The following is a 26,894-nucleotide window of genomic DNA, read 5'->3' as shown; positions in this document are numbered from 1 at the left end:
GCATATATCCTCCATACAACCGATTTTTCAGAAAAAGAGGATTTTTGTAATATCTTACTCAATTTAACAGATTGAAGCTTCAAACTTCACCATATACTTTCGTATATGGCACATATTGTTGCCTGAAAAAATTGATGAGATCGGTCGTATATATAGTATATATCCCCCACAACCGATTGTTCAGATAAGAAACTTTTCGTAATTACTGCCCTATTTTAAGAGCTAGAGGCTTCAAATTTCAACGTATGCTTACGTATATAGCATATATTGTTGTCTGAAAAGTCATACAGATCGGTGGTATATATAGTAGTATATATATATATTTTCGCATTTTAGCCCCATTTTAACCGCTAGAAGCTTCAAATTTCACCGAACGCTTACGTATATGGCATATATTGTTGTCTGAAAAAATCATAGAGATCGGTTGTATATATAGTATATATCGCATACAACCGATTGTTCAGATAAGAAACTTTGCGTAATTTCTACCCCATTTTAACAGCTATAAGCTTCAAATTTCACCGATTGCTTACGTATATAGTATATATTGTTGTGTCAAAAAATCATAGAGATTGGTGATATATATAATATATATATGATGGTATATATAGTATATATATATTTTTTTTTGGCTTTTTCGGCCCCATTTTAACAGCTAGAAGCTTCAAATTTCACCAAATGCTTACGTGCATAGCATATGTTGATGTCTGAAAAAATTGTTGAGATCGGTGGTATACAAAGAAATATATGTATATCTTATATCCGATTGTTCAGATAAGAAACTTTGCGCAATTTCTGCCCCGTTTTAACAGCTAGAATCTTCAAATTTCACAAAATGCTTACGTATATAGCATATATTGTTGTCTGAAAAAATCATAGAGATCGGTGGTATATATATTATATACTTCATATAAACTGTCATTTTTGCCCCTTTTTTACGGGTAGAAGCTTCAAAATTCATCAAATTTCATCAAATAGTTACGTTTAATTCATATATTTTTGAAACACGTGATTCGTAGTCATAGTTTTTACATGCAAATTAAAGTTTATGTTGGGTTAATTGAGTTTTTAAAAAACTCTTGCATTTTATTTCAATGCTGCTCACAAACTGACTAAGCTTTACATTTTACTCTTATTTATAACTTACAAATAGTTTACAATAGGAATATTGAATAGGATGTTTATCTTAATACGATACCTTAGTAATTTTACTCCTGGCATTGCATCAGCTGGCTAACGCCATGTCAGTATGTGGGAATGGAATGTTACAACAGATTCCGTAAATAAATCAAATAGCAATGTTTAAACAATTTGTTTATATTTGCCACCTGATTTGAGTGGGGTCATGTTCCTTAACTCCCCCCTTTCTTCAGATGAAACGTCCTTGTTTCATTCAGTGAATTAGTTAATATTTCAATTTGAGAACTCAAGTTTTTAAATATCTTTTCATTAATTTCAGTTTGTTTTCTTTGCTTAAATATTTTGTATTGATTAGCAGCATTGACTAATACTATTATCATAAATATAACTGTTACTATTATTAAACCTATCCAAAATATGGGTTTTGATTTTATTTCACCTTTTATGACATCAATAAAGCTTATATTTTCAAATTATAAATTTAAGTCTTCAGATTCTATATATTTAACAATTTCAAAGTTACTGAATTTATTATTTTTTACATATTTCCATATTTTTGCATCTGTGTTCTCATAAGTTACATTGTCAATTTTTGACTGATTTTTAAAAGTTACGAGATAAATTCCATTTACATTATGATTGTCAACAGTATGATTTCCTGAAACTAAAATAACACCATCTTTTATTACATCAATTTCTTAATTCCTCTCTTCAATTTTTATACATCTAGTCGATTTTCCTAACAAAATATCCACTAAACAAGAATTTGAAGATTTTATTTCACAATATACATTCACTATTTCTTTCTTACAATTTTTAACATTAACATATTGATTCTCACATTTTGCAATCTCTTTTTCGATAAATAACTTACCATCTTGCTTAGCTATTGCTCTTACTTCGTAAAATTTACAATCTAAAAAAATTTTTGGATACCTAATATAAATAACTATTAAATCTTTATTCTGTAATATTTTAAAATTAGAAATATCTATTAAATCTGTTACACTCAATCGTCCATGTTCGTTTGCAATAATGTCTCTAATTTCATCTAAATGTAAAATTGCTGGATTCAAAATTCCTAATTTTCCTGAAGTTATTGTATGAATAATATTCTGTAATTCATTTAGTAAAAATTTATTCCTACGTTTCCTTAGTTGTGTAGCATGATCATTTTTATTTGCGTTTTTTATTGTCTCTGATAATTGAGAAATAACTTTAAATACTTCTGAATTTGTCATAAATTGTTTATTGTTATTTAAAATTAACTCGTTTAATTTATTATTTACCAAAACTAAATCGTCGTGATCCGGGGTACCGGCTATCCACTTCCATAAAGTCCCTAATTCATTAATTCCTCTTTTTAAACGTCTCTCCGTTTTTTTTTAATTGCCCTAGCAACGTCTGTATTAGCTCTATTTCTGGGTCCATATTGATATGAAACTCGTCACGTATGTCAATTTCCCTAACATTATCATAACCTAAATTTTTGTTGTAATCCTCCTGATCTAGTAGTAATATTTCGGGAAAATAAGTTAAATTTGTAACATGGAAAAGGTCACCAAAGTCGTTGTATAATGCTACGTCTCCATCTTCTATTAATACATAATCTTCTCTTGTATAATCGATTATATCCGTCCCTACTATAGTAATTAATGCCAGAAATATGATTAACTCCATTTCCTGTAATTAAAGTTAAGATTTAATGTTATCTTTATGTACTATTCAATTTCTATAATTGATTCTAACTTTATTTCCTAAATCTTCCTTTACCACTTGCTTTTTAAATCTAGGTTTTAGCTTATTTCTCTCCCCTATAATCTTTTCATATATAACATCGCCACGTTGGTATGTTTTACTAACCCTGTTTCTATTTTCCCTATCTAACATTTTATTTTGCGCAGTCAAAAGCTTTGACCGAACTGCATCAAGTGGCACTTTATTAAAAATATTTGAAATGGTTTTTCTTCTATTACTGAGTGAATCGTTTTATTGTATTGATGCACAGCACGATATATCGACTCAGCAAAACTTATTTAATTATATTCGTGTTTAATGCAACGCGCGATTTCTATTACGGTCGAATGCACTCTTTCAACTTGTCCATTAGTTGTGCTATGACCTGGACTACAAAAAATAATTCTTATTCCTAATCTTTGCATTAAAGATTTAAACTGCATTGTAATAAACCCAGGTTCATTATCAACCGTTATTTCCTTTAACTCAGGAAAACTTTGGATAACTTCCATTACTTTTTCCTCCAAATTAATTTTATCTTCAATTTGCTTTACTACCAAATATTTAGAATATGCATCAATGCAAGTAATAAATTTCAAATGTTGAGCATAAAAAATATCAATATGAACTTGTTCTCCCTCTCTTTCCGGTATTGGAACTTCCCCAATTGGAATCTTTTTCGGATGCCTGTCGTATTTATTCCTGTTACATACTTCGCAATTTCTTGAATATTGTTTAAATTGCTTATACATTTCGGGCCAATAGTACTGATCTTTGATTTGTTTTAAGTTTTCTCTATAATTGCGGTGTGCGCGATTATGAGTTTGTTCTATAATAGCCGCTTGGTCCTCCCTATTAGTAATATAATTAGGGAAAGATCTAGAATGCATAAATTTTGTCGATGGGTAAGTTTCTCTTAAGACATGTTTAATTCCATAAAGCACCCCTGGCGTGCAGTAAATTGCGGTAACCAATTTTGGGTTCAAATATTCTGTCAAAACCGAAGGAATATTTTCAGGTTGATCATATTCGATCAAAAAGCGTTTGTTATTAAATGGAAATATGGCTTCTAAGGCTGTAATTCTAGCACCCTTATCAATAAGGATTTGCTGTTTGAAATGATTTAATGGTTTTTTTGTTGCAGCAATTTGACATTCATCACTACTTTCTGCAGAATGTTGTGTATTAGTTAAAGAGTCGCTTGAGTTACTTTCATCATTTTCCGACTCTGTTACATTATTTAAAATTTGCCGGGATAAAGCATCTGCAACCACATTTATTGCACCTGGTTTATAAATAATTTTTGGGGAAAACTCCTCAATAAATGCCCTCCATCTTTTCATTTTGATATTTGGATTTCTTTCAGAAATTGTAAATGATAATGGTTGATGGTCGGTGTGAATCTCCAAATCTCTCACCGAATAAAGGTAATTTCGTAAATTCTTCAATGCCCACACAATGGCAAATAATTCCTTTTCATTTGTCGCATAGTTTTTTTCAGTCGTGGTTAATGTTTTTGAAATAAAAGTCACTGGTCTCCCCTCTTGAGATAACACAGCTCCTACGGCTACATTTGATGCATCTGTTGTTAGAACAAATTTTTTTGTAAAATCTGGTTGTATCAATTCTATCTGCCGACACAACAATCCCTTTAGTTTTTCGCAAGCAGCTATTGCCTCTTGGTCTAGATTGACAATAGTTTTTTTTGATTTAAATTGGGAGATTTTACCATTTTCCCCTTGTAAATATTTTGTAATTGGTTTTGCTATTTTAGCGTAACCTTCTATAAATTTCCTATAATATCCCGTTAAACCTAAAAATCCTCTAACCTGACGTAGAGTTCTTGGTATTGGATAATTTTTTATTGCTTCTACTTTCTTTGGATCCCTCACTAGGGTAGGCACCTTGTCGTTGGTGTGAGGGCTTAGCCGAACTCCATAGCGCCCGACTATGAGGCGGAGCTGTTTAGGACTGACATCTACGCCGTTTCGCCTCATAGGAGGGCGGCGGGATGTCGGTGACCAAGAACTGCCAACCCCCTAATCCAGGGTGTTATGCGGACCGTGCCTATTGGACGATTTGCAGCCAGGGGATAAATTCGGCTGTATTCGAACGGAGCCTTCCCGATACCGGGCCATCTCGGGAAGTATTTATGGCCTTACCGCAGTAAGGGGCGCTGCTGTGGCGGACGGTTCTTTCCCCGTATATAATACTGGACCGCTGAGCCCGCCTTGTCGGGCAGGTGGTCGTACGACCAAGATGAACAACTCATTACCTGAATGTAATAAGGAGGATGTAAAGAGGAGGACTGAGTCGCAATCCAAGGACGACAAATACGAATTAAGCGATGCGTCGGACTCGGGGAGCGAGAGTAGTGCTGATTCAATGAACTCCGTGTTGGAGAAGCACACAAATGAAAACGGAGTAGAAGAGTGGAGAAGGGTACGGAGCAGAGGAAGTAAAAGAGCTCTCTCGCAGTACTGTGCAGCACTAAGAATTGTACAACGCTTGGGAGCAGTGGTCGACCCAACAGAAGTGGAGATCGAGCGCTTGGAATGGGCCCATGAAGCGGTAGAAGTAGGTCGAAGGCAGTTCAAAAGGTTTGCTGCGAGAAACCCTCGGTTCTGCAACCGGTACGAGGAGGAAGAAGCGTCGAATGGCAGAATGAAGAGGCAACGTTCGGCAGAAGGCGACAAGCCTGCTTTCAAGAGGCAGAAAGGACCCAGTCCTAGAGCCGCGAGGCAGGGCAGTCGCATAGACAAGACAAGTAGGCCCAAAGCTGTAAGACAGATGGGTTCCAATAGCGAGGTAGCAACTACCTCGAAAGCTGCCAGTCAGAGGGAAGTTCCAACTACGGAAGTAGGAGATAAGCCAAAGGGAGATAACGCTAAGACTCCGGCTTTCTCGGAGGCGCTAAAGGGAGTTAACGCGAAGACTCCGGTGTTCTCGGAGGTTCTAAAGGGAGATAACACTAAGACTCCTGCTTTTCCCGAGAAGATGAGTGATGTGGCAAAGCAGTCACTGACTATGGCGCTGGTTGATCGTAGCAGTCCGTTCGGACAAATGACTACTGAAAGGTGGAGATCTGTGGAAAGGGAGCTTATTAGCTTAATGCTTAAGATGATGCGGGAACAACCAAGTAAGCCCCTTCCAACCTTTGATTCGGGGGGATGGTATAATGGTGTGAAGATGATAGCGTGCGACAACATCGCGAGCTTGCGGTGGCTGGAGGAAGTCGTTCCAAACCTCCAAAGGCAAGGCACGAACGCGCGGTTTGAGGTGGTGGATAAAGCGCAAATCCCCACGGTACCAAAAGTTAAGGTATGGATACCATGCGTGATGAAGTCGGAGGATACACTGCGACTTCTGCAGAATCAGAATCCGAACATACCGACACAGGATTGGAAGGTACTTACTGTATCTCGGCCTACCGAGGATGGTCAGTTCTACATCTTCCAAATAAACAAGCAGGCGGAGGATATTTTGTACACGCAGCTTGGCAAAATGTCCTTTGGCACTGGCAAAATTTACATGCGACTCAGGAAAAGAAGTCCCGAGGATAAAAATCCTAACACGCTGGAAGTGGGCGAAGTCGAAAAGGACCTCAGAAGCCTAAGGGAAAAAAGACAGGTGGAGGTCCCCGACGTCACCACGAACGTGCTAGAAGAGGACCAACCGCTAAATGGTGCTGTGACTCGCACAGAGGAACACACGGCACAGCATTCACGAGGGGCTGAAGGGGGCCTCGAATACTCTAAACCAAAAGGGCAAGAGGAGGACGACGACGTCAAGACGAAGGTGCTGGAGGGGGACAAACAGCCCAATGGTGCTGCGAGTCCTACAGATAAACCTCCAACACAGTAAAGTGGCGTCGAGCGAACTCCTCCTAACCCTTGAGGAGGGTTCGTTTGACGTGGCGCTGATCCAGGAGCCGTGGCTCTCATCGGGAGGAAAGGTTTCTGGACTTAGCGCGCGCGGGTTTGGCGTTTACTACGCACAAACGGAAGGACGGGTGCGAGCTGTAGTAATGGTAAGGAAACAGCTGCATTCATATATGCTGCCTAATTACACCACCGAGGATCTCGTAGCGGTGGCCGTTGAGCAAAAGAATAAGCAGGCATTTATCCTGGCGTCCTGCTACATGGCCCATGCTGCGGAGGTTCCAGCGATGGAGTGCAAAAGGCTAGTACAGGAGGAAGGGCGCAAAGGGCGGTTGGTCATAGGCGCAGATGCAAATGCGCACCACAATGCGTGGGGAGGAGCAGATACGAACGAGAGAGGCGAATCTCTATTTTGTTACATCCTGCAAACCAATTTGCATATAGCCAACAGGGGAAATGTTCCTACATACATTGGTCCAACATCCAGCAATGTTCTGGATATTACATTGAGCTCCGAGCGTGATATATCAAGGTATGATTGGATGGTTCTCGATAGACCATCCTTCTCCGACCATGCGTATATAAGCTTCAGCATCCCACTAAAGAGGGTAGAGAAGGGAGGAACCTTTAGAAACCCTAGGGCAACGAATTGGACTAAATTCCAGAAACATGTAGAAACGAAACTGGGACAACCCAAAGAGGTTGCTAATGTAGAGGAACTGGAGGAGTCGAATGAATTCCTAACAAGGACGCTTATGACTGCGTATAACAAAGCTTGCCCTCTAAGAAGATTCAGAGGAAAAGCAAAGCCGCCATGGTGGAGCAATGAGCTGAGTCTTCTAAGAAGACAGGTAAAATAAATGTTTAAACTCGCAAAGACCGCGGAAAGCGAAGCGTGTCGGGACGAGTACAGGGATCTACTGAGGATCTACAAGCGTGAAATTACCAGGGCGAAGAGAAACTCATGGAAAAGTTTCTGTACGGACATAGAGTGCTCCAGTGAAACAGCACGGTTGAAAAAAGTCCTAGCAAAGGGAAACATAGTCCAGGGACTAATAAAGAAAGAGAACGGGGAATGGTAACGTGATAGTGAGGAATCCCTTGAGGTGCTTCTCGATACACATTTCCCATCGGGAGACGGTTTAGAAGAACCAGCAGACATCACTCACACTTCGATCACGGAGCTAGTGGTGCTGGGCTTGGTGACCGATACCAAGATCGAGTGGGCAGTGAAGACGTTTTCTAAGTTTAAATCGCCGGGCCCAGATGGTATATTCCCGGCCATGTTACAATTCTCAAGCAGGGCGGTCGTGGAATGGCTTAAAATAATATTCGATGGGTGCATAAGACTGAATCATGTTCCGCACTCTTGGAGAACTGCTCGTGTAGCTTTTCTACCAAAGGCGGGGAAGATCGGTCACGTGTATCCCAAAGACTATAGACCCATTAGCTTAACATCATTTCTGCTCAAAACCTTTGAGAGGCTGATAGATGTGTACATAAAGTCCAACGTGGATGGAAAGCTGCTCTCCACAACACAGCATGCGTACACCAAAGGCAAGTCGGTAGACACCGCATTGCATAGGGTGGTAATAAGCATAGAGAAATCCCTGGAATATAAGGAGTATGCTCTAGGAGTATTCTTGGACATTGCCGGGGCTTTCAATAATGTTGCAAAATGGGCGATTATGGATGGTCTTAATTACATTAAAGTACATCCTGCCTTAATCAGATGGATCGGCTGCATGTTAAATTGCAGAAAGATTACATCACAATGGGGATTGTACGAGGCCACGAAATCAGTGAACAGGGGCACGCCGCAGGGAGGGGTGCTATCACCTCTGCTGTGGACACTGGTCATCAACCAACTGCTCAGGCAATTCCATGAGGGACCCGTAAAACTTACGGCTTACGCAGATGACGTTGCAATTGTCATAAGTGGAAAATGCCTTCCAACGATTAGTTCTTTGATGGATCGGGCGCTTCGGGATATTCATACCTGGGCATATAATGTCGGGCTGAAAGTCAATGCGGAGAAGACGGATATGGTCTTGTTTACAAAGAGGTACAAGGTCCCAAATTGGACCAGGCCTAAGTTAGGAGCGGTGACCTTACAGGAGAAACCTTGCACAAAATATCTAGGAATCATCCTAGACAGTAAGCTGTCATGGAAGCTCAACGTGGAGGAGAGGGTCAAGAAGGCCTCAACGGCACTCTATGCATGTAAAAGAATGCTGGGGTGTACGTGGGGCCTATCGCCCTCTCTTTCTCATTGGGTTTTTACAGCGATTGTAAGCCCTATTCTATACTATGGAGTTCTTGTTTGGTGGAAAGCCACACAAAAAACAACATACCTCAAAAAATTAGAGGGGGTATGCAGACTATCGATGCTTTGCATTACGGGAGCCCTGAAAACAACCCCGACGGCTGCACTGTATGCCATTCTGCACATTCCACCTGTAGACCTGGTAGCAAAGAACAAAGCATTAACGACCGCAACCAGGCTCGGTGCTTCGGGGCAGCTTGAGCGCCGACCATATGGCCATAGTAGTATAGCGTCCTCAGTCACAAGACGAACAGACTACATGATTCCCTACCTGCACTTTGAGGGAGATCTTAAGGCCACAATAGAGGTGGACGGTTGGCGCAAGGGTGCGCAAATGGCGGACGAGGCGATACATGTGTACACCGATGGTTCCAAAATAGTGGAAGGAGTAGGGTCTGCGGTATACTGCGCTGATCCGGAATTAAGCAGATCCTACAGGCTGCCGGATTACTGTAGCGTTTTCCAAGCGGAAATATTAGCCGTAGCCAAAGCAGTAGAAACCCTGGAAGAGAATAGCTTAAGCTGCAACCGTGTTAACTTTTATATTGACAGTCAAGCAGCAATTAAGGCAATAATCTCGCATAGCACAGCATCTAAATGCGTGTTAGAGTGTAAGCAGTCTCTGGAGAGAATCGGGACAGGGAGAAGCATACATCTATATTGGGTCCCAGGGCATATGGGAATAGATGGGAATGAAAAAGCGGACGAATTAGCTAAAAAGGGCGCATCCCTTGAAGCTTGCTCCGTAGACGTCCCAATTAGATTGGGCGAGATTAAGCGAAGGCGAGAGGTGCACATGATCGACCAAGCAGAAAAGGCGTGGGTTCAAGCGCGGGGCTGTAAAGTGTCGAAGATTATGTGTAGGTCTTACAACCTTAGACTAACACAGTTGCTTCTATCATTAAAAAGAGAGGACTGTAGACTCATGACGGGTATTCTGACTGGACACTGCCTTCTGGCGTCACATGCCTTTAAATTAGGCTTGGTCAGTGATAGCAGGTGTAGGAAGTGCGGGTTGGAGGAGGAAACGATCGAGCACGTTCTGTGCTCGTGCCCTGCACTTGCCAGGCTAAGACTCCAGCTATTAGGAGTGATACAGCTGTCAGATCTAGAAGCAGCAAGTGGCTTAAGTCCTAGGGAGCTTCTAGTATTTGCCAAGAGGACGGAGTTATTTTATAACATAGGTCCTGGTTTTTGATAGGGTTTTTCAGTTTGGTCGTTAAAACAAACTTCTGGTAACACTACGGACTCAATCAGTCTATGTGAGGTCCTCATGGACCGGCCAGTTCAACCTACCTACTTTCTTTGGATAGGTTTTAATGACCTTATGAGATACAATGTATCCCAGAAACTCAACTTCTTGCTCAATAAACCTAGACTTTTCTAGAGATATTTTCATATGGGCCTTTTTTAGTACTTCTATTACCAATTCTAAATGTTTCAAATGATCCTCCAAATTACGTGAATATACTATAATGTCATCAATATAGACATGACAAAACTTCCCGATATATTCATGCAAAATATTATTCATAGTCCGCTGAAATATGCTGGGCGCGTTGCGAAGGCCAAAGGGCATCCGCACATACTCATACTTCCCGTTATTAACAGAGAAAGCCGTTTTTTTCAATATCCTCTTCTCTCATTAATATTTGATGAAATCCAGATTCGAAATCTATCGTTGAAAAATATTTTGATTCCCCCAAATTTGAAAGTATGATCTCTGGATTCGGCATCGGATATCTATCCGGAATGGTTTTTTCGTTTATTTTTTTAAAATCAATCACTAAGCGTAGCTTAGGACCTGCATCCTTATTAATTCCCTTTTTTGGAACTACCCAACATGGAGAGTTATATGGACTCTTACTCTCCCTTATAATCCCCTTCCGCAATAGACTTTGGACTTCTTCATTAACAAAACCATTAACAGACATTGGATATGGATATTGTTTGGACCAAATGGGTCTTTCCTCATCCATGCGAATTTCTGCTCTGACATCTGTGTTGAATGGTAAATCCAAATCAACATCTTCATGTTCTTTTTTTATAACATCAATTATCTTCTGACGAAGATTTTTTATATTGCCCTCTTTTGGGCTTATTTTATTATTTGGAATTTTGCTGGTACATTCTTCAGCTGGCGCTGTGGAACGTTCTTGTTCCACATTTGTTCTATTTTTTATATTATCTGTACTATTGCCGGTATTACCGTCGGCTGGCGCTGTGGAACATTTTTGTTCCACAAAGTTCACTTTATCAACCTCACTTTCTTTTTCACAACTGTGCTTCATAGCACTCCTTTCCCCAAATTCATAAATTTTCCCAATTCTATTAACAATTAACTTCTGGTTTTCCAGATCCACTAAAGCGTTGACTTTCCGCAATAAATTATAACCTATAAGGAGATCTGACTCCAAGCTATCAATTTTGTAAAAAATCTCCTTAACACCAAACAGATGAATTTCATGGTAAAATCTTATTATTGTATAACCATTAATGGTTTTTATCCTCTTATAAATATCCAATTCTTTTGGATTCCTATAAATTCCCTTCCTGATGTAACAGGATGTTGCACCTGTATCCACTAAAATTTCAAAATCTTTTTTTATAGCTTGGTCATACAGATATATATATGGCAAGCTTACTCTTGGCCTAAAAAATGGCCTTCATTAATATTATTTACTCGTTGTACTTTTTCTTGTGGTTGCGCACTGACTTGCGCACCTCCAACTCTTTTATTAAAATTGTTGTTTTGCAAATTGTTTCTAACTCCCTGTGGCATATATCTTTTACTAGGCCTATTCTCAATTTGCAGGGATGGATCTACATCCATTGACTCTGGACGGGTTTTTTTATCGTCGCCGAATATTAGACTATTTTTCTGCGGGTACCTCAAATTATTCTGAAACTCCTGACTTCTCCGATTATTATAAGGAAGTCTGTGGGGAGATGAATTAAAACTTTTCTGCGGGTGGCTTTGCGAATATTGCAAAGCAAATTGTGACCTCATTTGATTGGCATTTAACTCTTGAGCCTTGGCAAGCGCATTTGGCAAATCCTTCGGTGCCAAGGTAAACAATATTTGATCTAATGGGTGATTAAGCCCAGTTATAAAGGTCCGCAGAGCAGTGGCTCTGTTTTTAGAGTTTAGCTCTTTAGTTATGGGTGAGCTTGTCCCATGAGTCATTATGGTCTTATTTATGAGAAGCGTCAACTTCTCGTTAACCTCATTATAGAAACCTATCAGGGATTTCGATCCCTGTCTCAGGACACTCATCTCCTGTTCGATTATATGACTTGGCGTTTTGTCAGCAAAGGCAAAGCCCAGACGACTTAAAATTGCGTCGAAATTCAAAACTGTTCCGTGATTGGTCAGTATATCATTGGCCTCACGGGTAATTTTATTCCTTAAAATTGTTAACGCCGCGAAATATTTCCTACTTCCCCTTGTGTACAAGGACATGGAATTATTGGCTGCTTCGCGCCAACTTACATAATTATTTATCTTACCCCCAAACTCAGGCAAAGATTTGATAACGTCTAAAGGTTCGTCACAATTTATATTTTAATCTATTTGTTCGGGTACAAACTCGGTCACAGCATCACTGGTGTTGATGGCCTGTATCTGTCGCCTCATTTGCTCTACTTCCGTTCGTAATGATGCCGTACTGGCGGCAATCAATCTAGATATTACATCCATATTAGTGGTACTATTATTACTATTTAGTGACATTTTTGTCAAATCTTCTATCAAAGAATCCAGATCTATATATCCTTTTAAAATCTTCTTTCACAATCTTTCAGCACTTCATATAACTTTTATTTTTTAATTTTGCTTTATCTCTTCTTGTTTTGCTTTCACTTTTATAATCTTCTAATTTATATGTACATACATATAATTATTTATACATACTATGTATTAACATATACCTTAACTATTTTATTCATTAACTTATGCTTCTTCGCCTTCGGATTCTCGTCCTTCTATTAGATCCTTGTTCGCTTTGTGGATGAATGCTGCTGTTCATATGTTGGTGGTCCTTTCACTTTCTGGAGTTACGTACTTCGCGTTTTTAGGTTTCTTGTAAGCTGACAAATTTTTTGTTTGCTTTAATTTTAGAGTGTTTTTTTTTTCTTTTCTCTCTTTTTTAGAGATACTTGTTTTATTTTAATTTTCACAGTGTTTTTTTTTCTTTTCTCTCCTTTTTAGAGATACTTGTTTTCTTTTATTTTTACAGTGTTTTTTTTTCCTTTTCTCTCCTTTTTAGAGATACTTGTTTTATTTTAATTTGTACAGTGTTTTTTTTTCACTCCGGAGGACACGCAACCTTTTTACAGGCTATCACTCCGTGGCTCCTGGCAGGATCGCCAATTAAAGTTTATGTTGGGTTAATTGAGTTTTTAAAAAACTCTTGCATTTTATTTCAATGCTGCTCAAAAACTGACTAAGCTTTACATTTTACTCTTATTTATAACTTACAAATAGTTTACCATAGGAATATTGAATAGGATGTTTATCTTAATACGATACCTTAGTAATATTACTCCTGGCATTGCATCAGCTGGCTAACGCCATGTCAGTATGTGGGAATGGAATGTTACAACAGATTCCGTAAATAAATCAAATAGCAATGTTTAAACAATTTGTTTATATTTGCCACCTGATTTAAGTGGAGTCATGTTCCTTAACTTGCAGACCACAAAACACGTGAAGCTTTGCATCCTCACACAAAGTACCTACCTATTTTTATACCTTTCATGAAAATGAAATGGTATATAAATTTCGTCACGAAACCCAAAATTGTAAGTCCTTAAAGGAAAATAGATAGACCCAACATTAAATATACCGAAATAATCAGGTTGAAGAGCTGAGTTGGTTTAGCCATGTCCGTCTGTCCGTCTGTCTGTATCCAAACTAGTCCCTCAATTTTTGAGATATCTTGATAAAATTTGGTGAGCGGGTGTATTTGTGTGTCTGATTAGACATTTGTCGGAACCGGCCGGATCGAACCACTATAGCATACATCCTCCATACAACCGATTTTTCAGAAAAAGAGGATTTTTGTCATATCTTACTCAATTTAACAGATTGAAGCTTCAAACTTCACCATATAATTTCGTATATTGCACATATTGTTGCCTGAAAAAACTGATGAGATCGGTCGTATATATAGTATATATCCCCCACAACCGATTGTTCAGATAAGAAACTTTTCGTAATTACTGCCCTATTTTAAGAGCTAGAGGCTTCAAATTTCATCGAATGCTTACGTATATAGCATATATTGTTGTCTGAAAAAATCATAAAGATCGGTGGTATATATAGTATATATATGGTGGTATATATAGTATATATATATAGCATATATATATATATTTTCGCAATTTTAGTCCCATTTTAACAGCTAGAAGTTTCAAATTTCACCAAATGCTTACGTATATAGCATATATTTGTGTCTGAAAAAATCATAGAGATCGGTTGTATATATATTATATACCCCATATAAACTGTATTTTTTTGCCCCTTTTTTACGGCTAGAAGCTTCAAAATTCATCAAATTTCATCAAATAGTTACGTTTACGTCATATATTGTTGAAATACGTGATTCGTAGTCATAGTTTTTACACGCAGACCACAAAAAACCTGAAACTTTGCATCCTCACACAAAGTACCTAACTATTTTTTATTTTATATTTTTTTTTTTTTAAAATCGTTTATTTTATATTTATCTTAAAAAACGTTTAGATCTGTTCATTATATATTTCTTATCTTATACATCCGATTATTCAGAGATTACGAACGGCATAAGATTATTGTTCAGCCCCATTCATGAAAGGTATGAAGTCTTCGGCACAGCCGAAGACAGTCCCGTCCTTACTTGTTTTAAGTGAAATCTCCGCTCCTGTATCGGTCAGAAGGGTTGAAATAGAATTATTCAGATTTGTTCTGGAAGATATGTACATAGCTATTGAGGTGGAGTTTGCTGGTTTTCCTGTTGAGTAACATTTCTGACACTTCTTGTATTATTACGATTAAATCCTCGCGATCCGAAATTTCGAGCAGATCTTTGGTTATTTGCTCTGTTATTATTATTATAGTTGCTGTTATAATTGTTGAATGTGCGCCTCTGATTGTTTCTATAGTAATTATTTTGGTAACCCCTACGAAACTTCCCTCGGAAGTGATTTTGGTGGCGAATATGCAAAAGCGTATTTGGATTTCCAGCTATTTCTGTGCAACTGTTGGTAAATTTTGATATAGCTTCGTTCATTGAAGTGAACGTTCCAGCTTGCATAATAGTTTTCACTTTGTCATTGGAGCAGTTTTTACACATAGCTTTTACAGCTGATTGTGTAGCATACATGGTTGCTAACTCTGGTGTTAGTCCGTCTGATATGTATGGTCCTTCCAACGATTTCGTGAGTTTTTCGATTTCGGCAGTATATTGATTTGCAATTTTACTGCGTTGTAGGATGTTCAGGAGTTTTGCTGTCAAAACTTCGACTTATTCACCTTTAATTTCTATTTTTAATTTTTGTTTTATGGCTTCGATTGAGCTTTCTGTTCCTAACAGGTTTCTAGCTGTTCCTTTCAGCTTTTTTTTATCATCGTAACCGCTATTGCCTCATGGGTACCCCAGCAGGAATGTGCTAAAGTCTTTTTCTATTTGTTTTTCAAATGTCGTTAGTACTATGAATTCTATATCATATCTTGCCAGTGAGGACACCAATTTGTCTCTAACGCTTGTAAAAATTTGATATGCTTGGGTTTAACTATTGCCGTCTAATTTACCATTTAATTTTGTATCGTTTTTCCAATTTTATTAAATGCTTCAACTATTATTTTGAGATGCTTTATTACCGTTTCTACCTTTACTTTTGTATTTTTTTAATACATTTCTTTGATTTTTCTCCTATCGTTTTTCTTCTATGAGTAGTTTAACGATATCTTCCCATTTGCCCATTAGGGATGGTAGATAAAAAAGTTTGTTAAACCTTATCTAAACCGTGGGCGCGGCTGCCATATCGCTTTTTTAGGAATTTGTTATGGGTTGAGTAGAACTTCAGAAACAAACTAATGCAACTAACTACACAGATGATTAGAAGCATGACCTTAATGGTATCCAGTGCCTCAGTATGATCTACTACTTGGACTGAGTGGACGACGTTTGCCGTTGGTTTTCCTATTTTTGATTCTTGTCCACCCATTGTGGTAAAAAAATCCTTTTTGTGTTAATCCTTTTTAAAATAAACAAGTTTTTATTTTGTTGATTTATTTTATTTATTAATGTCTCTTTGGGAGGAATTTTTCAAACATTAGATTAGTTTCTATATCTAAAGTGGTAGGTATTGTTGAAACCACAAAAAACCTGAAACTTTGCATCCTCACACAAAGTACCTACCTATTTTTATACCTTTCATGAAAATGAAATGGTATATTAATTTCGTCACGAAACCCAAAATTGTAAGTTCTTAAAGGAAAATAGATAGACCCAACATTATGTATACCGAAATAATCAGGTTGAAGAGCTGAGTTGATTTAGCCATGTCCGTCTGTCCGTCTGTTCGTCTGTCTGTTTGTATGCAAACTAGTCCCTCAATTTTTGAGATATCTTGATAAAATTTGGTGAGCGGATGTATTTGGGTGTCTGATTAGACATTTGTCGGAACCGGCCGGATCGGACCCCAATAGCATATATCCTCCATAGAACCGATTTTTCAGAAAAAGAGGATTTTTGTAATATCTTACTCAATTTAACAGATTGGAGCTTCAAACTTCACCATATACTTTCGTATATTGCACATATTGTTGCCTGAAAAAATTGATGAGATCGGTAGTATATATAGTATATATCCCCCACAACCGATTGTTGAGATAAGAAAATTTTCGTAAATACTGCCCTATTTTAAGAGCTAGAAGTTTCAAATTTCAACGAATGCTTACGTATATAGCATATATTGTTGTCTGTAAAAATCATAAAGATCGGTGGTATATACAGTATATATACGGTGGTATATATAGTATATATATATAGTATGTATATATATTTTCGCAATTTTAGCCCCATTTTAACAGCTAGAAGCTTCAAATTTCACTGAATGCTTACGTATATAGTATATGTTGTTGTGTAGAAAAATCATAGAGATCGGTGATATATATAATTTATATATGATGGTATATATAGTATATATATATTTTTTTTTGCGATTTCGGGCCCATTTTAACAGCTAGAAGCTTCAAATTTCACCAAATGCTTACGTGTATAGCATATATTGATGTCTGAAAAAATCATTGCGATCGGTGGTATACATAGTATATATCTCATACAACCGATTGTTCAGATAAGAAACCTTGCGCAATTTCTGCCCCGTTTTAACAGCTAGAAGCTTCATATTTCACCAAATGCTTACGTATATAGCATATATTGTTGTCTGAAAAAATCATAGAGATCGGTGGTATATATATTATATACTTCATATAAACTGTCATTTTTGCCCCTTTTTTACGGCTAGAAGCTTCAAAATTCATAAAGTTTCATCAAATAGTTACGTTTAGGACATATATTTTTGATATACGTGATTCGTAGTCATAGTTTTTACATGCAGACCACAAAAAATGTGAAGCTTTGCATCCTCACACAAAGTACCTACCTATTTTTATACCTTTCATGAAAATAAAATGGTATATTAATTTCGTCACGAAACCCAAAATTGTAAGTCCTTAAAGGAAAATAGATAGACCCAACATTAAGTATACCGAAATAATCAGGTTGAAGAGCTGAGTTAATTTAGCCATGTCCGTCTGTCTGTCTGTCTGTTTGTATGCAAACTAGTCCCTCAATTTTTGAGATATCTTGATAAAATTTGGTGAGCGGGTGTATTTGGGTGTCCGATTAGACATTTGTCGGAACCGGCCGGATCGGACCACTATAGCATATATCCTCCATACAACCGATTTTTCAGAAAAAGAGGATTTTTGTAATATCTTACTCAATTTAACAGATTGAAGCTTCAAACTTCACCATATACTTTTGCATATGGCACATATTGTTGCCTGAAAAAATTGATTAGATCGGTCGTATATATAGTATATATCCCCCACAACCGATTGTTCAGATAAGAAACTTTTCGTAATTACTGCCCTATTTTAAGAGCTAGAGGCTTCAAATTTCAACGAATGCTTAGGTATATAGCATATATTGTTGTTTAAAAAAGTCATAAAGATCGGTGGTATATATAGTATATATATGGTGGTATATATAGTATATATATATATATTTTCGCAATTTTATCCCCATTTTAAAAGCTAGAAGCTTCAAATTTTACCGAATGCTTACATATATGGCATATATTGTTGTCTGAAAAAATCATAGAGATCGGTTGTATATATAGTATATATCTCATTCAACCGATTGTTCAGATAAGAAACTTTTCGCAATTTCTACCCCATTTTAACAGTATAAGCTTCAAATTTCACCGATTGCTTACGTATATAGTATATTTTGTTGTGTCAAAAAATCATAGAGATCGGTGATATATATAATATATTTATGATGGTATATATAGTATATATATATATTTTTTTTTGCGATTTCGGCCCCATTTTAACAGCTAGAAGCTTCAAATTTCACCAAATTCTTACGTGTATAGCATATATTGATGTCTGAAAAAATCATTGAGATCGGTGGTATACATAGTATATATCTCATACAACCGATTGTTCAGAAAAGAAACTTTGCGCAATATCTGCCCCGTTTTAACAGCTAGAAGCTTCAAATTTCACCAAATGCTTACGCATATAGCATACATTGTTGTCTGAAAAAATCATAGAGATCGGTGGTATATATATTATATACTTCATATAAAATGTCATTTTTGGCCCTTTTTTACGGCTAGAAACCTCAAAATTCATCAAATTTCATCAAATAGTTACGTTTAGGTCATATATTTTTGAAATACGTGATTCGTAGTCATAGTTTTTACATGCAGACCACAAAAAACGTGAAGCTTTGCATCTTCACACAAAGTACCTACCTATTTTTATACCTTTCATGAAAATGAAATGGTATATTAATTTCGTCACGAAACCCAAAATTGTAAGTTCTTAAAGGAAAATAGATAGACCCAACGTTACGTATACCGAAATAATCACGTTGAAGAGCTGAGTTGGTTTAGCCATGTCTGTCTGTCCGTCTGTCCGTCTGTCTGTTTGTATGCGAACTAGTCCCTCAATTTTTGAGATATCTTGATAAAATTTGGTGAGCGGGTGTATTTGGGTGTCCGATTATACATTTGTCGGAACCGGCCGGATCGGACCACTATACCATACAACCGATTTTTCAGAAAAAGAGGATTTTTGTCATATCTTACTCAATTTAACAGATTGAAGCTTCAAACTTCACCATATAATTTCGTATATTGCACATATTGTTGCCTGAAAAAACTGATGAGATCGGTCGTATATATAGTATATATCCCCCACAACCGATTGTTCAGATAAGAAACTTTTCGTAATTACTGCCCTATTTTAAGAGCTAGAGGCTTCAAATTTCAACGAATGCTTACGTATATAGCATACATTGTTGTCTGAAAAAATCATAAAGATCGGTGGTATATATAGTATATATATGGTGGTATATATAGAATATATATATAGCATATATATATATTTTCGCAACTTTAGCACCATTTTAACAGTTAGAAGCTTCAAATTTCACCGAATGCTTACGTATATGGCATATATTGTTGTCTCAAAAAATCATAGAGATCGGTTGTATATATAGTATATATCTCATTCAACCGATTGTTCAGATAAGAAACTTTTCGCAATTTCTACCCCATTTTAACAGCTATAAGCTTCAAATTTCACCGATTGCTTACGTATATAGTATATATTCTTGTGTCAAAAAATCATAGAGATCGGTGACATATATAATATATATATGTTGGTATATATAGTATATATATAGTATATATATATTTTTTTTCCAATCTCGGCCCCATTTTAACAGCTAGAAGCTTCAAATTTCACCAAATGCTTACGTGTATAGCATATATTGATGTCTGAAAAAATCATTGAGATCGGTGGTATACATATTATATACTTCATATAAACTGTCATTTTTGGCCCTTTTTTACGGCTAGAAGCCTCAAAATTCATCAAATTTCATCAAATAGTTACGTTTAGGTCATATATTTTTGAAATACGTGATTCTTAGTCATAGTTTTTACATGCAGACCACAAAAAACGTGAAGCTTTGCATCCTCACACAAAGTACCTACCTATTTTTATACCTTTCATGAAAATGAAATGGTATATTAATTTCGTCACGAAACCCAAAATTGTAAGTCCTTAAAGGAAAATAGATAGACCCAATAGCATATATCCTCCATAGAACCGATTTTTCAGAAAAAGAGGATTTTTGTAATATCTTACTCAATTTAACAGATTGGAGCTTCAAACTTCACCATATACTTTCGTATATTGCACATATTGTTGCCTGAAAAAATTGATGAGATCGGTAGTATATATAGTATATATCCCCCACAACCGATTGTTGAGATAAGAAAATTTTCGTAAATACTGCCCTATTTTAAGAGCTAGAAGTTTCAAATTTCAACGAATGCTTACGTATATAGCATATATTGTTGTCTGTAAAAATCATAAAGATCGGTGGTATATACAGTATATATACGGTGGTATATATAGTATATATATATAGTATGTATATATATTTTCGCAATTTTAGCCCCATTTTAACAGCTAGAAGCTTCAAATTTCACTGAATGCTTACGTATATAGTATATGTTGTTGTGTAGAAAAATCATAGAGATCGGTGATATATATAATTTATATATGATGGTATATATAGTATATATATATTTTTTTTTGCGATTTCGGGCCCATTTTAACAGCTAGAAGCTTCAAATTTCACCAAATGCTTACGTGTATAGCATATATTGATGTCTGAAAAAATCATTGCGATCGGTGGTATACATAGTATATATCTCATACAACCGATTGTTCAGATAAGAAACCTTGCGCAATTTCTGCCCCGTTTTAACAGCTAGAAGCTTCATATTTCACCAAATGCTTACGTATATAGCATATATTGTTGTCTGAAAAAATCATAGAGATCGGTGGTATATATATTATATACTTCATATAAACTGTCATTTTTGCCCCTTTTTTACGGCTAGAAGCTTCAAAATTCATAAAGTTTCATCAAATAGTTACGTTTAGGACATATATTTTTGATATACGTGATTCGTAGTCATAGTTTTTACATGCAGACCACAAAAAATGTGAAGCTTTGCATCCTCACACAAAGTACCTACCTATTTTTATACCTTTCATGAAAATAAAATGGTATATTAATTTCGTCACGAAACCCAAAATTGTAAGTCCTTAAAGGAAAATAGATAGACCCAACATTAAGTATACCGAAATAATCAGGTTGAAGAGCTGAGTTAATTTAGCCATGTCCGTCTGTCCGTCTGTCTGTTTGTATGCAAACTAGTCCCTCAATTTTTGAGATATCTTGATAAAATTTGGTGAGCGGGTGTATTTGGGTGTCCGATTAGACATTTGTCGGAACCGGCCGGATCGGACCACTATAGCATATATCCTCCATACAACCGATTTTTCAGAAAAAGAGGATTTTTGTAATATCTTACTCAATTTAACAGATTGAAGCTTCAAACTTCACCATATACTTTTGCATATGGCACATATTGTTGCCTGAAAAAATTGATTAGATCGGTCGTATATATAGTATATATCCCCCACAACCGATTGTTCAGATAAGAAACTTTTCGTAATTACTGCCCTATTTTAAGAGCTAGAGGCTTCAAATTTCAACGAATGCTTAGGTATATAGCATATATTGTTGTTTAAAAAAGTCATAAAGATCGGTGGTATATATAGTATATATATGGTGGTATATATAGTATATATATATATATTTTCGCAATTTTATCCCCATTTTAAAAGCTAGAAGCTTCAAATTTTACCGAATGCTTACATATATGGCATATATTGTTGTCTGAAAAAATCATAGAGATCGGTTGTATATATAGTATATATCTCATTCAACCGATTGTTCAGATAATAAACTTTTCGCAATTTCTACCCCATTTTAACAGTATAAGCTTCAAATTTCACCGATTGCTTACGTATATAGTATATTTTGTTGTGTCAAAAAATCATAGAGATCGGTGATATATATAATATATTTATGATGGTATATATAGTATATATATATATTTTTTTTTGCGATTTCGGCCCCATTTTAACAGCTAGAAGCTTCAAATTTCACCAAATTCTTACGTGTATAGCATATATTGATGTCTGAAAAAATCATTGAGATCGGTGGTATACATAGTATATATCTCATACAACCGATTGTTCAGAAAAGAAACTTTGCGCAATATCTGCCCCGTTTTAACAGCTAGAAGCTTCAAATTTCACCAAATGCTTACGCATATAGCATACATTGTTGTCTGAAAAAATCATAGAGATCGGTGGTATATATATTATATACTTCATATAAAATGTCATTTTTGGCCCTTTTTTACGGCTAGAAACCTCAAAATTCATCAAATTTCATCAAATAGTTACGTTTAGGTCATATATTTTTGAAATACGTGATTCGTAGTCATAGTTTTTACATGCAGACCACAAAAAACGTGAAGCTTTGCATCTTCACACAAAGTACCTACCTATTTTTATACCTTTCATGAAAATGAAATGGTATATTAATTTCGTCACGAAACCCAAAATTGTAAGTTCTTAAAGGAAAATAGATAGACCCAACGTTACGTATACCGAAATAATCACGTTGAAGAGCTGAGTTGGTTTAGCCATGTCTGTCTGTCCGTCTGTCCGTCTGTCTGTTTGTATGCGAACTAGTCCCTCAATTTTTGAGATATCTTGATAAAATTTGGTGAGCGGGTGTATTTGGGTGTCCGATTATACATTTGTCGGAACCGGCCGGATCGGACCACTATACCATACAACCGATTTTTCAGAAAAAGAGGATTTTTGTCATATCTTACTCAATTTAACAGATTGAAGCTTCAAACTTCACCATATAATTTCGTATATTGCACATATTGTTGCCTGAAAAAACTGATGAGATCGGTCGTATATATAGTATATATCCCCCACAACCGATTGTTCAGATAAGAAACTTTTCGTAATTACTGCCCTATTTTAAGAGCTAGAGGCTTCAAATTTCAACGAATGCTTACGTATATAGCATACATTGTTGTCTGAAAAAATCATAAAGATCGGTGGTATATATAGTATATATATGGTGGTATATATAGAATATATATATAGCATATATATATATTTTCGCAACTTTAGCACCATTTTAACAGTTAGAAGCTTCAAATTTCACCGAATGCTTACGTATATGGCATATATTGTTGTCTCAAAAAATCATAGAGATCGGTTGTATATATAGTATATATCTCATTCAACCGATTGTTCAGATAAGAAACTTTTCGCAATTTCTACCCCATTTTAACAGCTATAAGCTTCAAATTTCACCGATTGCTTACGTATATAGTATATATTCTTGTGTCAAAAAATCATAGAGATCGGTGACATATATAATATATATATGTTGGTATATATAGTATATATATAGTATATATATATTTTTTTTCCAATCTCGGCCCCATTTTAACAGCTAGAAGCTTCAAATTTCACCAAATGCTTACGTGTATAGCATATATTGATGTCTGAAAAAATCATTGAGATCGGTGGTATACATATTATATACTTCATATAAACTGTCATTTTTGGCCCTTTTTTACGGCTAGAAGCCTCAAAATTCATCAAATTTCATCAAATAGTTACGTTTAGGTCATATATTTTTGAAATACGTGATTCTTAGTCATAGTTTTTACATGCAGACCACAAAAAACGTGAAGCTTTGCATCCTCACACAAAGTACCTACCTATTTTTATACCTTTCATGAAAATGAAATGGTATATTAATTTCGTCACGAAACCCAAAATTGTAAGTCCTTAAAGGAAAATAGATAGACCCAACATCAAGTATACCGAAATAATCAGGTTGAAGAGCTGAGTTGATTTAGCCATGTCCGTCTGTCCGTCTGTCCGTCTGTCTGTTTGTATGCAAACGAGTCCCTCAATTTTTGAGATATCATGATAAAATTTGGTGAGCGGGTGTATTTGGGTGACCGATTAGATATTTGTCGGAACCGGCCGGATCGGGCCCCAATAGCATATATCCTCCATACAACCGATTTTTCAGAAAAAGAGGATTTTTATCATATCTTACTCAATTTAACAGATTGAAGCTTCAAACTTCATCATATAATTTCGTATATTGCACGTATTGTTGCCTGAAAAAATTGATGAGATCGGTGGTATATATAGTATATATCCCCCAAAACCGATTGTTCAGATAAGAAACTTTTCGTAATTACTGCCCTATTTTAAGAGCTAGAGGCTTCAAATTTCAACGAATGCTTACGTATATAGCATATATTGTTGTCTAAAACAATCATAAAGATCGGTGGTATATATAGTATATATATATATATTTTCGCAATTTTAGCCCCATTTTAACAGCTAGAAGCTTCAAATTTCACCGAATGCTTACGTATATGGCGTATATTGTTGTCTGAAAAAATCATAGAGATCGGATGTATATATAGTATATATCTCATTCAACAGATTGTTCAGATAAGAAACTTTTCGCAATTTCTACCCCATTTTAACAGCTATAAGCTTCAAATTTCACCGATTGCTTACGTATATAGTATATATTGTTGTGTCAAAAAATCATACAGATCGGTGACATATATAATATATATATGATGGTATATATAGTATATATATAGTATATATATTTTTTTTTTCCAATCTCGGCCCCATTTTAACAGCTAGAAGCTTCAAATTTCACCAAATGTTTACGTGTATAGCATATATTGATGTCTGAAAAAATCATTGAGATCGGTGGTATACATATTATATACTTCATATAAACTGTCATTTTTGGCCCTTTTTTACGGCTAGAAGCCTCAAAATTCATCAAATTTCATCAAATAGTTACGTTTAGGTCATATATTTTTGAAATACGTGATTCGTAGCCATAGTTTTTACATGCAGACCACAAAAAACGTGAAGCTTTGCATCCTCACACAGATTACCTATCTATTTTTATACCTTTCATGAAAATGAAATGGTATATTAATTTCGTCACGAAACCGAAAATTGTAAGTCCTTAAAGGAAAATAGATAGACCCAACATTAAATATACCGAAATAATCAGGTTGAAGAGCTGAGTTGGTTTAGCCATGTCCGTCTGTCCGTCTGTCTGTATGCAAACTAGTCCCTCAATTTTTGAGATATCTTGATAAAATTTGGTGAGCGGGTGTATTTGGGTGTCTGATTAGACATTTGTCGGAACCGGCCGGATCGAACCACTATAGCATATATCCTCCATACAACCGATTTTTCAGAAAAAGAGGATTTTTGTCATATCTTACTCAATTTAACAGATTGAAGCTTCAAACTTCACCATATAATTTCGTATATTGCACATATTGTTGCCTGAAAAAACTGATGAGATCGGTCGTATATATAGTATATATCCCCCACAACCGATTGTTCAGATAAGAAACTTTTCGTAATTACTGCCCTATTTTAAGAGCTAGAGGCTTCAAATTTCAACGAATGCTTACGTATATAGCATATATTGTTGTCTAAAAAAATCATAAAGATCGGTGGTATATATAGTATATATATATAGTATATATATATATATTTTCGCAATTTTAGCCCCATTTTAACAGCTAGAAGCTTCAAATTTTACCGAATGCTTACGTATATGGCGTATATTGTTGTCTGAAAAAATCATAGAGATCGGATGTATATATAGTATATATCTCATACAACCGATTGTTGAGATAAGAAACTTTGCGCAATTTCTTCCCCATTTTAACAGCTAGAAGCTTCAAATTTCAATAAATGCTTACGTGTATAGCATATATTGTTGTCTGAAAAAATCATTGAGATCGGTGGTATATATAGTATATATCTCATACAACCGATTGTTCAGATAAGAAACCTTGCGCAATTTCTGCCCCGTTTTAACAGCTAGAAGCTTCATATTTCACCAAATGCTTACGTATATAGCATATATTGTTGTCTGAAAAAATCATAGAGATCGGTGGTATATATATTATATACTTCATATAAACTGTCATTTTTGGCCCTTTTTTACGGCTAGAAGCTTCAAAATTCATCAAATTTCATCAACTAGTCACATTTAGGTCATATATTTTTGAAATACGTGATTCGTAGTCATAGTTTTTACATGCAGACCACAAAAAAGTGAAGCTTTGCATCCTCACACAAAGTATCTACCTATTTTTTATTTTATATTTATCTTAAAAATTGTTTAGATATGTTCAAATTTCACCAAATGTTTACGTGTATAGCATATACTGTTGTCTGAAAAAATCATAGAGACCGGTGGTATATATAGTATATATCTCATACAACCGATTGTTCAGATAAGAAACCTTGCGCAATTTCTGCCCCGTTTTAACAGCTAGAAGCTTCATATTTCACCAAATGCTTACGTATATAGCATATATTGTTGTCTGAAAAAATCATAGAGATCGGTGGTATATATATTATATACTTCATATAAACTGTCATTTTTGGCCCTTTTTTACGGCTAGAAGCTTCAAAATTCATCAAATTTCATCAACTAGTCACATTTAGGTCATATATTTTTGAAATACGTGATTCGTAGTCATAG

This window comes from Eurosta solidaginis, chromosome X (genome assembly GCF_040869045.1).
Source record: "Eurosta solidaginis isolate ZX-2024a chromosome X, ASM4086904v1, whole genome shotgun sequence".
NCBI classification, from domain to species: domain Eukaryota; kingdom Metazoa; phylum Arthropoda; class Insecta; order Diptera; family Tephritidae; genus Eurosta; species Eurosta solidaginis.
The sequence above is the reverse complement of the archived record's forward strand: the minus strand, read 5'-3'. Positions refer to the sequence as shown.